Here is a 15,674-nt window from a genome sequence, read left to right as displayed (position 1 = left end):
AGTTCTGTTGGCAGTCAGTGTTTAAAGATCTTCTTAGCATTGAAATTTGGCAAGATGCTCAAAAATATTTAGGGCACGTTACTTGAGCAAACAGACCACATCTGTCAGGGCAAGGGTTTGGTAATGTGAGTTTGTACATGATTTTTAGCTCTATATCGTTAGATTACCCATAGACGGACACTTTTTTCGCTATTTTCGTATAATAATGTGTGCCTACGTTGTTCCGTGTCCGTTTACCAGATAAATAAACAGCTTGAAACAAAGCACCACTTGTCACAAATACATACATAGCCTATATGAATGGTAAGGTCAGCTAACCTTATTTTCTAAGTTCCTAGTGTGAAAACCATCGCCGGTTAGCCTAGCCGCACGGCTAGCCTACCCATAAACGGAGACCCCCATTCAAAGCGGAAGTACAGAGTAAACTGTACCGGTATCGTCTCCCAGGCCGAATAGGCCCATGTTATGCTCTCGGACAGGGTGAAGGTTATTAAACACTTCGTAATATTCCCATATATGTTTTGATGGACATGAAATTTCACACAAAGGAAGTTTAATTACCCTAAATACAGGACAACTACTTTTTTCGACCACGTCCTTTCGAAATTTTCGATGAAAAGGAAAATGAATACGCCACAAAGGAGCGTGTCCAGGTTTGGGCAACGAAATCTGAAAGTATATGTGCTGAACCATTAGCAGAGCTATTTGATCAAACGCAAACGCATTCTTTTAGAACAGAGCAAAATCAGCTATTTTGTGTGCAAGGCCGCCCCCCTGAGGCGAAATTAATTAACAACAAGTTAAGTTTTACAAGGATTTTTAATGTTTTCCCGAAGTTGACAGTGGTTAAGGCTCTTAACCATTAAACTTTCAGTATTTATTAGTGTAAAAAGCACAGCTCTGATTACACATAAACATGATAATTTAAGAATAAACAGGAAGAATTGTCTTCAAAGCGTATTTAAAAGGGACTTTTCAGGGCCACATCTTCAGAAATACACTACATGGCCAAAAGTATGTGGACATACAAACATCACACCCATATGAACTTGTTGGACATCTCATTCCGAAACCATGGGTATTAATATGGAGTTGGTCTCCCCTTTGCTGCTGTAACAGCCTCCACTGTTCTTGGAAGGCTTTCCAGTAGATTTTGGAACATGGCTGTGGGGATTCGCTTCCATTCAGCCACAACAGCATTAGTGAGGTTTGGCACTGATGTTGGGTGATAAGGCCTGGCTCACAATCGGCGTTCAAATTCATCCGAAAGGTGTTTGATGGGGTTGAGGTCCGGGCTCTGTGCAGCAGGCCAGCCGAATTATTCCACACCAAACTCGGCGAACCACTTCTTTATGGACCCCGCTTTGTGCACAGGGGCATTGTCATGCTGAAACAGGAAACAGCCTTCCCCAAACTGTTGCCACAAAGTTGGAAGCACACAGTTCTCTAGAATGTCATTGTATGTTGTAGCATTTAGATTTCCCTTCACTGGAACTAAAGGGCCTAGCCAAAGTCATGAAAACAGCCACAGACCATTATTCCTCCTCCAACAAACACAGAGAACACATTTCCACTGCCCCAGAGTCCAATGTTGGTGTGCTTTACACCGCTCCAGCTGATGCTTGGCATTGCGCAGGGTGATTTTAGGCTTGTGTACGGCTGCTCGGCCATGGAAACCCATTTCATAAAGCTCCTGATGAACAGTGCTTGCACTGACATTGCTTCCAGAGGCAGTCTGGAACTCGATAGTGAGTGTTGCACCCAAGGACAGACTATTTTTACGTGCCAAGAGCCTCAGCACTCTGTGGTCCCGTTCTGTGAGCTTGTGTGGCCCACCACTTTTGCGACAGCTGTTGTTGCTCCTATAGACGCTTCCACTTCACATTAACAGCACTTACAGTTGACTGGGGCAGCTCTCGAAGGGCAGAATATTGGCAAACTGACTTGTTGGAAAGGTGGCATCTTGTGACAGTGCCACGTTGAAAGTCACTGAGTCACTTCAGTACAACCCGTTCTACTGCCAATGTTGCATGGCTGTATGTCCCCCTATTAGAAGGGGTGTCCACATACTTTCGGCCATGTAGTAAAAGAATTAAAAAAAACACGTTGTTGTTTCATCGTCTCCTTATATTACAGTAGTGGGTTACAGTAGCGATATCTTGTAGGCCTATGTATCTATCCTTCTATTCAGCCCTATAATTTGCTCTGCGTTGTTTATTTCAAAATCAATTACACTCGTGTCCACTTAATGGGGAAATTGTTTGAATGATTTGAAAGTTGTTCCCAGAAGCTTCATTAATTCCCAACCGCTCAATCAGACGTTGTAGGTTATGAGGTTAAAATACTTAAGTGCGAATAAGCGGAGATTCTCATTATGAAAATCTGTTTGTTTTTGCTTTGCCCCGAACTAACAGAGATCGGTAAGCTCTCCTTGATGTTGTCTGTCAGTGACACCGAACGATAGAACGGTCGAATTCCAGACATCAAAACACCTGCAAGCCCGCATAACAGGTATGGCTTCGCGTGTCTTTTCGAGCGCAGCAACTTCAATGTCCAACGAGGGGATTAATTTAATTTAGCCTGATATAAATACTAGCCTACCTTGCCCTGGAAGGAAAAATCGTCTTTCAGGCTAATGCAGTCTTTTTCTTTTCCTTTTTCATTTTCTATAAAGGTGATTACTTTATTTGAATTTCCTAGTGCCCGTGTGCTTGTAGTTTCGAATGAGTCAGAAGTCATCTCGACGCGATCATACAATGCCACATTAAACATGGCTTAAACTTGAAAACTAGCAGGCCTCCCTCTTTCGTTCAAACAGGAAAATGCTTTCATCTTGTAAAATATATTTGCCATACATCATGTTGCCCCTAGAGGGTAGTGTTGGCTAACTGATAGTAAGCTACATTAAGTCATGAAAGCACAAGCCAACAGTCAGAATCGTGTGTGATAATTTTCATATACAAAAATGAAGTTTTAATGTCCCCGGTTACACTTTTCAAAAGAACAACTCACTTCAATGTGGCCATTCGTGTCATATAAACGGTTATTTTGAAACATTAGGCCTACTTTCGGAAGGCATTGACCCTCAAAACCGCATTGAAGACTTTCAATTCCACACATTAACATGCCGATATTTGCACCATCTACGAATTATTCAAGACCGAAATGTTAAATGTTCATGTTCATAAAAGTAAGCCTCTGCAACGATGTGGACGCGTTAAAACGATCGAATGTACATTCCGGCGCGTTAGTTGCTCTGGTTGATTTAGATTAAGTTTTCATAGGACGTTTTTGGCGTGAGGTAACTATACTATAAAGGGTGTGCGCGTTTGGCTCAACATAAACGGCACCGCTAGATGGGGAAACCTAAGTCTTTCAACTGAACCGGGGTGAGAGAGCTGTTCGTCTACTATTGTGATGTTTTTCTACACAGTTATCCCCTCCCACCCAACGTCATTTCTACGGGAAAACCAAACAGACGCGTATAGACATCCGATGGAACGCTTTTCTGCCCGAGTGGAATGTAGCATCTAGAAGAACTAAGAGGTGAGACATTTCAAACATTTAAAATGCAAATCCTACGATGCTAATGCGTATGTATGTGCGTTATGTTACGGTGTGTGTGTGTTAGGGAGCCCGAGTGTATGTATAACTGGCGTGTGCTTTCGCGTCTTTGAGAATGTGACGGTGAATGATTGCGTGTGTAAGGGTGAATGCACGCTCCTCCGTACAGGTTGTGACAGAACAGTTCTTAATTACAGAGCGCGAGCGCTGTACAATAGTCGCTGCCAACAAACGCACCTGTGAAACACCTTTGGCCTGAAGCACAGCACAGGCTACTACCGCCGTCTCTCATCACTCCGAGGTACACTAGCAATCATTGATGATAGAGATATAAACAAGCGTTAAACGCGCGCACATACAAATACACACAGGTTCTGACAGTTACTTAGTGGCCTAGGCTACTTGTGCTTGCCCGCGTGTCTTCTGATAATCACATGTTTAACAAAGGCAAACTTGAAAACGTCTTGTGTGAAGTGATGCCAGGTTTGCCGGGGGCGACAAGAGACTATGCAAGTTAATACCTCCGCTGCAATTCTTAATTTGTTTTCCTGGCTTTGGTACCAGGGAAAACAGATGTAGAATTGTGCCGCTAATTGAGATATTTTAAGGGAAATGTGTATAAACAGAGAACAAAGAAATGTTTACGACCAGCATCTCAAAGCGGCAATGGACGGGAGTGGTTGAATAAGTTTAGCAATGTCCGTAAAATTGTTAGAACGCAGTAAAAAATAGTTCGTTATGATTTGCGTAGTTAAGACAGTAATGAATGCTCTATTAGGTTTACGCTTCTGACAGAGCCTATATTGTGAATTGTGTGTATGCTTATCAGCTTGTCTAGAGGAGAAAGGCTCACCTCTATCACTGACAGCTATACCCGTTTGAGCGTGTTTGCGAATGCTACTGTATTCTCTATTAGGACATAGTCATAAGTAGCCTATACTGTGTAGCTGGGTGGTCTATGTTATATTCTGCTGTCATATGAGCTAGTTATTAACCAATTAAATATATTGAATGCTTGCAGTGTATGCGATGAAAACAGTGAGCGTCGATTGTCCCGCAGTGCTGATAGTGTCCGTTTATCGTCAGTGTTGTTTGTGCATGAGGTTCGTACTGAGCAAACCCCCCCCCCCCACCACCGCTGCTCAAAAAGCTTCTCGTCTTAGCTCACAAATTCGCTGTAATAAGAGAATTGTTTCCACATGTGAATCAAACCCGCCTTCTACCAGTGTACCCCCGTCCCTGTGCCTCCCCTCTCTGTTTTCTACATTTCCCCTCTTTCTACCCTTCTGCATCCCCCCCACCCCACCCCACCCCACCCACCAGCCGTGCAAGCAGATCCAAACCCGCATTTTAATAAGGCCTGTTTTAATCACAACAGCCTGGCATATTTTAGCTCAGCACTGCACTTGTGGTGAATAAATCAGATGGAGAGGAGAGCAGAGGGGATGGAGTGAGTGAAAGAGGGGGGCAAACAGAAATGAAGGGAAAGAAAAAAGAGGAAAAGAAGTCAGAAGTTAGCCAAAGGAGAAAAAATTGTTGTTTTGTCAAAGGAATTACTTAAAAAAAATAGTGATAGAAAGAAGAGGAGGAGTGGATGGAAGAAGAGAATGGGGAAAATGAGAGGGGGGGGGGGAGTAATAGTGGGTTCAGATGGGGTTCATGATTACATCATGGTGGATTTTTAGGAAAGTTTGAACAGCAGGGCCATTTGCCTTTGATTGGACACACATGTAGGGAATATGATACACACACACGCACACACACGCGCACACACACTCTGACTCCCTCCATATGTTGCATTTTTGGGTGGCTTTTTAAATAAGTGCATGGTGTTATCGCAGAGTATGGGGGTGTAAAGGTGCAGTATTGGTGTGTTAAGGTGGAGTATGATGGTGTTAAGGTTGAGTGTGAGGGTGTAAAAGTTTGGTATTGGCATGTTAATGTAGAGTATTAGCATGTCAAGGTTGAGTATGGCAGTGTAAAAGTGCAGTATTGGTGTGTTAAGGCAGAGTATTGGTGTGTTAAGGTGGAGTATGGTGGTGTTAAGGTGCAGTAATGGGCAGTGTTAAGGTGGAGAATTTGTGTGTTAAGGTTGAGTATGGTGGTGTTAAGGTGCAGTTTTGGTGTGTTATCAAGGATTATGGTGGTGTTAAGGTGCAGTAATGGGCAGGGTAAAGGTGGAATATTGGTGCGTTAAGGTTGAATATGGCAGTGTAAAAGTGCAGTATTGGCGTGTTAAGGTGGAGTATGGTGGTGTTAAGGTGCAGTAATAGGTGGTGTAAAGGTGCAGTGTTGGTGTGTTATTGTGCAGTATTGTGGTGTTAAGGTGCAATATTGCCACGTTAAGTTGGAGTATAGAATTGTAAAGGTGCAATAATTGGCAGTGTAAAGGTGGAGTATTGGCATGTTATGGTTGAGTATGTTAGTGTACAGTAATGGGCTGTGTAAATGTGCGTATGTGTGTGCATATGTGTGTGTGTATATTTGTGTGTGCTTGTGTCTGCCTTGCATCCTTGACTTGCCTCTCCATGCACAACTTCACATGACATCAATCTGAACACAGGGAAATAGTGATCTCATTACAGACGCCTCCTTCCTGATTAAAACCCTATCCCTCCTGCCCTTTCCTCTCTCTATTCCTCTCAATATCCTTTCCTATGTCTATTGCTTTCTCAATATTCCTCCCTCTTCCTCTCCCTCTCCAGCCTGTTTCTCTCTGACCTTCTCAAATACTCCGCCTTCCCTACTCTCTCTCTTCTTCTTTTCTTTCTCCTTTCCTCTGTTGCTTTCTACTATCATTTTCTTATTTACTTTTCCTCCCCCTTTCTCTGTTGTTTCTTTCCCTGTAACTTCCCTCATTCTAGTCTCTGCATCCTTCTGTTTATTTGCTTGTTTTTTAAATTCTTATTTAATTCCCTCCTTCCCCTTTTTTCATTCTCACCCCCCCACTCCTATCCTCCATTACCTCATTCACATCTTTTTTGCCCCTCATTCTGTCACGCTAGTGAAAGACAGACTGAATAACAAACTGAAGAAGCTATTAAAACTTTATTGAAACATTCCAGTTTGGGACCCTTCCTGGGGTATAACAAAAGGTTACTTTGGTCTGCCCCCCCCCCCCAGATGTCACCAGGAACAGAGGTACTGGGCCTCAGTTCTGGTTAGTTTAGGGTAGGAGGTGAAGGGAAGTAGTGTGGCGATTGTGTGCGTGTCATTTCCTGTTCTGTGAAACCTACTGCCAATGTAGCATGTACGTCACATCTCTGATCATGGAGCAGAGCTCTTACTGGAGTGTTGTAGGGCGGGGCTATGCTGGGTATGACAAGGTGAGGCGGGGGTTTCTGATTTGTCACATTTTCCTCAGTCCTCATTGGTGCACGATATCAGACACAAAATCATAAATCTCTACCTCCACCCTTCTCTGAAATGGACGCACACACAGTACTGACCCATCACCTCTACACTTGTACTGCAGGTGCACACACACACTTACACTCATACACATACATACACTAATACACACACACACACATACACGTACACACACACACGCAAATACACACGCACGCACACACACACACACACACAGTTAAATAAAGACACACAAACACACGTAATGGAAGATAGCCATCTCTCCCTCTTTGTACTGCAAACAGGTTGGTGAAACCACTTCCTGTTTACTGGGTACATATGAGGACGGAGTGCCATCCTTACATGGGTACCTGTCACACTGTGTTAAAAACATCTTCACGTCTCAGAAAAACACATTACAAAGCTAGATAATATCAGTGGCCTAATAAGCAGTAACATTTTTTTGTTCATGCAAGAGTTACCTGTGGTACATAGTGCATACTGAGTCACTGTCAGAGAAAAGAGAAAGTACATTTATTGAATCATTTTTAAAGTAACTTTGATAGTCACCCACTTTGTACTCAGATATGTCCTGGTTTCACACATGCACACACATACACACAATCAAGGACTCACTCTGTCAGTCACACCACACACACGTGCACACGCACTCATTAATACGCAGCGTCTTGGTGAAGCTCTGCAGATATAGCACCATCTTGCAGAAAACTGAGATCTGTGATCGTGCTTTATCAGGCATCGGACAGCCACATCTGGGGACCGTTGGCTTTTTCTGGGGCTCTTCCTGCTTTACTCAAACACAAGTGTCAAAGCAGACTGCTCCATTCCCACTGTGGACGGATCACAGTTACAGCACTGTACGATGTTGGAGTGTATAAAATGTATTTGGCGCTGCATGGCTAAGTCTTGGGGTGAATGGCTGAAGGTCTAGGTGTATGGTAGCATGTTGTGTAGTTTTATGGCAATGTTGTGTGGGTAAATTTGAGAGAAAAATCTTTTTGAAAAATATACTGTGGGTGTGGTCCTCTTAGCAAGATCTGACAGCTTAGAAACAAACAGAACTGTATCTGTGGTTATGTGTGTGTGTGTGTGTTTGTGTGTATATGTGTGTATGCGCGTGTGTGTGTATATGTGTGTGTGTGTGGTTGTATGTGTGTGCGTGTGGGTGTGTGTGGTCGTGTATGTGTGTGTGGTTGTGCTGTGTGTGTGTTTTTGTGTGAGTCACAGTGAGAGAGAGCACAGTCAAAGTCAGAGCACAGTAAACTGATTGTGTGGCATTGGGCAGATTTGATGCTATTTGGTTTGCTTTTCAAAGAATGGCACACCCTCAAAAAGTGCGGAATGAGCTGTTTCATGGTGCCCACACTCTAACGGCCTAGTGCATGATGGTGTGCTGCCCGTGTACCTTTGAGTTCTGCTGCTGTGGCTCTTTCTCCTCCATTTTCCTTTTCACCCCTTCAGTTCTGTCTCTTCACACTTCACTTTTCTCCCTCACTTTCTCTCCATCGCTATCATAACAACTCCCACACCTCTAAAAGCCTAAACCGCAGGTGAAATTGCAGTTTAGCAGTGTACACCCCAGTTCTTCTTGTGCCAACCATGCTCTGATCTCCTCCTGCTCTGTGATTGGCTGTAGTTGGAGGTTTAGGTGCAGAAGTATGTAGCGGGGCCAGGTGATGTGTGTCTTTGCACTGGGGTTTTGGGTCTTTAAGAAGAAACAGCACAGCACACACACACACACACACACACACACCCACGCACACACACACACACACAACCAGACACACACTTCCCCAGAAACGCAATCAGGCAGATACACACACAATGACACACACATGCACAAACACAACCACAATTGACCGTTAGCAAAACGTCCACAAGTCCTATCCTCCTTAGCAACTGTTGCTATTTACGACAAAAGAAGATGGAGTCAGCTGAATTACCACAAAAAATTACGGCTGGTTTTTGGAAGTATAATTTAGTATCCCTGAAAAGTAGTTTGGCCTTCATATAATCGTAAATAACATATATAAGAAAAACATCAAACTGCGGGAATGCTGAAAAATGATTATGCACCTTTTTAACGGGTGAAGTTTGTTTTATGGCGTGGAAATTTTGGTCCTTGCAACCACAGGCTTCAGAAAGGAATAATTTGGTCCTCCGTAGATAAAGTGCGGGAAGAGGTTACCTGTCGTCGGTTACTGAGTAGTGGTTCGAATTGGCTGGAGGTACTACGGCAAGGTTTGCAGAAAAGGCGCCTAAGAAGAAGTGCTCGCTAATTATAGCTTGAGCAAGTCTGGCCTAGCGTTAGCCTATCTTTCGCTATCTGCAAGGCCGTGCCCAATTTACGCTGCGGCGTTGTGGGAGATGGAACCTACGCTGCCTAATCTTTAGCGATATCTACTTATTCTGGCAGCTCTGTTTGTATTTCCTGTCTTTTCTGTCTTACCTTTACTTATTTTAGTTCCTTATACTGTTTTATTAGGTTTCCCCTTTGCATAAACAGGGACACTTGCAGGCCAATGTTAAGCATTTCATTGCCTACTGCCTATCTACTGTATTGTAAACTGTGCGTTTGCCAAATAAACTTTGATTCAATCACTTGGCACACTACAGCTAGTAGGCCAAATATTTTATCTCATGTTTTTAATTGGAAGCCCGATAGCTTACCTTTGAGCAAATGTACACGGTACATGTGTGCCTGTCTATGGCGTGGACATTAAGCTGCGCTATGTGTCTGTTTTGCAAGTTCCCAAACAGCACCTTTTAACCCCCTCCAGAAGAAGCCTTGGAACTTGTATCTGAAGTGTTTTTCCACTTTCAGGTACAACGTCGGAGCGAGATGTTGGTGGAAGTCGTATATAGCAACCGCTCCTAAGCAGGGATGGATTTCAGCATCAATCATAAATTGCAATGCAATTTCAGTGCAAATTGCGCACACACACACACACACACACACACACACACAACCACAGACAAACATGCACACAACCTCACTCAATGACACACACAATCTCACACACCTCCACTAACACACACACACACACACATACACACACACTCATACACACAAAACCACACAAAGACATACGACGACAAACACTCAAAGGTTAGAAACACTTGGGCACACTGGGGATGGGCACACACTCAAACACACCCTCGGCTGTTTTTCCAGTCTTAGTGGGGACTTCCCCTCAGTGGGTACTGCATTGCGCTTTCGTTTAATAAAAAAACTACTCCCTTTGCAAGCTGTTGAAAATAACCAAAAATATAACTTGGATTTGATTCTAATTCCAAAGACAAAACACATTTTCTTTCACGCACACACATACGCACGCACACAAATACAGACAACCACATGCACACGCACATACACACACATGTATGCATACCCACGGACACACGACCGCACATAAACAGATTCACAACCAAATGCAAGAATGCTCACGCAAACTCACAAGCATACACGCGCGCAAACAAACGTACACACACTAAAATTTACACACATGCATAAATAAACACACACACATGCACAGACACATGCATGCTCAGGCACGCACACACACACACACACACGCGCACACACACACACCCACACCCACAACCACACACACATGCACACACACACCCACACACACCCACAGTTGGCATTGCCTGTTTAAAGGAAGGAGGAAGAAGAGAGAGAGAATTAAAAACAGAAACCATAGCTCTGTTTCTCTCTCTCTCTCTCTCTCTCTCACTCTGCTGTGTGTTTTTTTTTTTCTTTTTTTGCTCCTTTCCCTGCGGGCGATTGCGGCTGCTGTAAAAATGTGCTGTATTTATATTTGAAGTGTTGGGTCACGTGAGGCGGGCACGGTTTATGAATCAGACGCGAAGATCGCTCAGTAGGAGAGCCGGGCAGATATAGAGAGGGAAGAAACAACAGCGAGAGAGAAACGGAGCGAGAGAGAGAGAGAGAGAGAGAGAGAGAGAGAGGGAAAGAAGGAGAGACAGAGAGAGAAAGAGGGAGAGAAAGAGGGGAGAGAGGGAGAGGACGTAACGCTTCAGCCTGCTCTGCGTCTTTCTCGGCTGTGAAAGGGATCCTTACGAGCGAACTCAGACCCCCCCCCCTGCTCTCCTCCTTCGTCCGCGCTCATCCCTCCGTTCTGCCCTCTCACCGGCTCCCCTGCCAGAGCCACGATTCGGACGGGTGAGTTCGGGCTTCGGGGAACTCCTCCATCGAAATATCTTCATCTGTTTATTTTCTCCTCTGCTTGTTTTTCCTTCTTTCACTCCTCTTTGGAGAAAAACAAGTCGGAGCAAGAGCGAAGAGAGAGAGAGAAAGAGAGGGTGAAGGAGAGAGGGAGAGGGTGAGTGCACAGAAGGGGGGTTGAAATGGCACGAAGAGAGAGTTTAAAAAAAAGTTGTCGACAGCTTTAATTGAAGACAGAGATTGAAAGTGAGAGAGTCGGAGAGGGAGAGTGAGAGAGAGCTTGAAAAAAAAATTTCATCACAGTTTCCATGAGCTGGAACAGGCTTTTGTGAGAACATGTTTCTTCCTCTGCTCTGTCATACTCTCTCACTGTTTCTGTGTGTGTGTGTGTGTGTGTGTGAGTGAGTGAGAGAGAGAGAGAGAGCATGCATGTGTGCATTTCAGAGTAAGTTCACGTGAATGCGTGATGGGGTGTGTAGTTTTTGACTTGCTATCATAGCCTGTTGATGTGATGTGAATTTTAGTTTGGGTAAGCAAACGAGTGCACATTACCCAGCATCCCCTTGTGCACAGCCAGCCTTGACCAATGAAAACCAATAACATTCGATCATGTAACACTCCTATGTTCCAGTCAGTAAAGGAAGCCAAAATTCAGTTTCTCTACTCCTGCACAGCCCAAGCTGAACTTTATCAGATGCGACAGGCAGATTGAGATTAATGTTCCGGCTGGTTCTGCCCATCGCTAAAGCTAAATCGGTTCATAGCCCTTGTGTAAAGCGGTTCTACCCATCGCTAAGGCTACATCGGTTCGTAGCCCGGAGTCTGTCGGCCGATAGGTTCACAGCGCAGAGTCTGTCCTCGTGTAAACAGCTACATGCTCCATTGCCTGGGCACAGGAATGTCAAATGAACAGGTTTGGCTGACTGTTGAGCCATATCATTAGCTAGGTGTGACAGGGCTTATTTTTCACAATCTGAAACTGTCCTGGAATTGTCCTTTTTCCTTACATTTCAACAAGGAGTTACTCTTAAGTTAGAAATGTCACCGTTTTCTGTTTTTTTTGGCGGTCACTCATGGCAAACCCCCCCCCCCCAAAACACCTGCACGGGTTCTCCATTTTAGGTCAGACTCAAAGCAAGTTGGGTTTCAGATGGAATATGGTCGTCTGGCAGTTACACGGGTGCAGCCAAACTTCTTCATGGTATTGACGGTGTCCTGGGGGCTGGAGAACCTGAGGCTTGTGCTTAAATGACTGTGTAGTGCAGTTGATTTAGCGTTTTTGATACAGGCACTAAAAGTTTGTAAAAAAATCTGTTTTACATCAGAGAGGGTGCATGTGCCTGCATTGCTCGCCTGATAAACAGCACTCTCTGCTTCGGGGTTTTCCCGTCTTTAAAAGAAAAAAAAGAAAAAAAGAAAACTGGACAAAGTCCTTCCAAAAAGTGGGAAGAAATAATAATGGTAGAAGTGTGGAACCTGACCAAGAATTTGTTTGGCAACTTCCAGAATAAACGAGAAATGTGTGGACATGGAAGAGACCAAAGAGGAGGAGCCTAGTGCATTTGTACCCACAGCAACATTGTTTCGAACTGAAATTATATTTTTGAAAATAAACATTAATTAGGAACACATTATTTTTTTTTTGTTTCAAGAGGGGGAGGTAACTTTTTAGTGGTCCGTAAACACGCACTGTAACACTAATTTGGTGTTCAATTTTCACCATTTGGGTCCTTTTCAAGAACATGTTACGTTTTTATTTATTTTTTTGTGGTGGAATGTTTACGAGGGCACCGAGTTGAACTGTTTGGCTGAGGAACAGGAGCACGTCCCGCAAACACAGAACCCTCACGGAACCCAAACACAACCCTTACGGAACCCTAATAGAACCTTTATGGAACCGTAACACGAAAACTCAAAAACAGAAACGGCAGAACGCAAAAGAGTTTGAGTGTAAAGTGTGTTTTTTTCCCCCCCAAAGTGACCAGGACCTGCTCCTCATCTCTCTTCAATGAAAAAAAAAAAAGCTGCATATCTTTAGCCGTGCGTCAGATTTGGAGAGTAAGGACAACAGCAGTAAATGGTTATGTGTGCATTTGCAGTTTGTCGCTCGGTCGCTTCAGTTCCCCTTCCTTGGAGCAATGTGCTCTCCAGATTTAGTACGAGAATAAAAAATATGTCAAAAACGGACGCGTTTTGGCAATTATGTCTTTCAGCAGACCTGACTGATGAAGTGAGGTTGTGTACCAGTGGCCACGCCCACTCATTAGTCAAATCATTACCTCACAGTGAGCTTCGTTATTTATCAATAGGACTCAATTGTGTAAATTTTTTTTTTTTTTGCATGTAATTCACAATGCAGTGAAACTGTAATTCAGAAATCCTGGACTATCACATATGACACTTCTTTTAACAGGGAGAAAAATGCCTGCCCAGAGCACTTTAGGAACGATAGCCAATCTTGTTTGACTGTTTTCTTATGTCACAGAAAAACAGTCCAACTCTGCTCACTTGCAGGGAAAGGAATGATCGGTTGCAGGAAAAGTTCATTCAGAAAAAGTGGATAAATCCAAGAACAAGTTTTCAACAGCCACATTCAAGTTTTGATGTCAAATAGAAATGATAACTCATTCTGGAGGCTTTTGATTGGCTGATCCCAGCTCTGGAGGCCTGCGATTGGCTGATCCCAGTTTCGTGCATCATGCTTTCTGTGTACAGCTCCGGTTCGGTTGCACCGAAAACTCCATTTCAAAGCTTTCGTGACTCAGAAAATGTCTGTGGCTGAAAAGCAGTATTTTCACCTCTTTCATGCTGTTCAGATAAAAACAGTGCAGTGTAAAATTAGAGTCAAATTACTGCCGTTTGGGTGGATTCAGGTCCAGCGCTGGGAGCGGGTTATTGCACCGCCAGTGGTGAGAGAACTGCATATTTAGCTGGATGGCTAGGTTCAAAATCTGGTCATCACAACTTCTGACGCTCAGCGTCTTTGAGAAAGGTACTCAACCTAAACGTTTCCTCAGTGAAAACTCAGCGGTATGAAACGTAGACGTGTGCGTGACGCACCGTACAAGGCCGTGTGCGTGACACACCGTACAGGCCCGTGTGCCGAGTTAGTAACGCACGCGGCGTGTGAACGCGCTGGCACGGGTGGGGTCCTTCACAGCAGCTGCCCTCGTGCCTACCGCTTTCTGTCAGGGGGAAGTCGAAGCGAATGCCTTCTGTCTGCGTGTCTGACTCATACATGTGCGGATGGGTTTGGATGAATGCGGGGTAAAGAGGTTTGGAATATGTAGTTTCACAGCAGGCACGACCGAGGACCTCTAAAACGAGGGTCCACAAATTCTTGTTTTTTTTTTTTTTGCTTTTTTTTGCGTTGCTTTTAAATTATTGAAACTACGGTGCCACACAAACTTCGAACTGCTGAAACTGAAACTATGGAGGCGTGGTCTTATGGGTACCGTTTTTCATCTTTAGGATTGATTCATCAGATTCTGATTGGTAATTTAAATATATTGGACCATTTTACAGTTACAGCTGATAAGTCATCATTGGAGTCTCAATGTAAAAAAGAAAAAACTAAAAAAACACACAAGATGCTTGTGAATATAACCTTAGCTTTAGAGATATGAAGCCTTCCTAAACAAGTTGAAAACAGGGAGGGTACATGCACTGGATGAGAAGTCACAAATTCAGATGAATAAACTTAATAATTAACACAACAAAATAAATGGATTTGATTTGAAATATGGAAAATGTTTCTGGTAAAGACCAGACCTTTTTTCCCCCTGTCTTGTCAAGAGTTGGTGGCAATTGGGAAGTAATTCTTGAGTTGGTTGAGTGGCAGTTGACGTGGGTGGGGGGTGGGTGTGGGTGTGTATGGTTTCGGGGGATTTTGAAAATGCCCCCACCCCATTCTTCCTGTACTTCTGCTCTGTAATTACAGGGGAAGCCATCGGGACACCATTTCCTGTGTGCAATTCTGCAGTTCTGCAGGTGTCCACAGCCGCTAGTCTGTCTGTCTTTGTGTCTGCGAGAACATGCATGTGCATGCCTGTGTGTGTGAACAAGTATAGTCCTAGCGTGTGTATACGTGTGTGTGTGTGTGTGTTTTAATTTGCATGGGCATACCTGCGGGCGTGCACGTACATCTGAATGCGAGCATGTGTATGGGAATATGTACACGTGTGTGTATATGAGAGGGTGCTTTTGCCTGTATGAATGTAATTGTACGTGTGTGTGTTCACGTGTGTGTATATGAGAGGGTGTATGAATGTAATTGTACGTGTGTGTGTGTGTGTGTTGATGGCATACCTGCAGTGGCGTGACTGTTCACTGTAGAATGCGAGCATGTGTATGTGGATTGTACACGTGTGTGTATATGAGAGGATGTATGAATGTAATTGTGTGTGTGTGTGTGTTCACGTGTGTGTTCCTGCATGTGTACGTATGTTTGCTCGCCTCTGTAGGTACACGGCTTGTTTGAGTGTGACCTGCGGGCGATGTCGGATTAAACCGTCTCTCTCCCGCTCATACAAACTCATCGCTACCC

The sequence above is a fragment of the Anguilla rostrata genome, chromosome 11 (genome assembly GCF_018555375.3).
Source record: "Anguilla rostrata isolate EN2019 chromosome 11, ASM1855537v3, whole genome shotgun sequence".
NCBI lineage: Eukaryota > Metazoa > Chordata > Actinopteri > Anguilliformes > Anguillidae > Anguilla > Anguilla rostrata.
Note: the sequence above shows the minus strand (reverse complement) of the source record.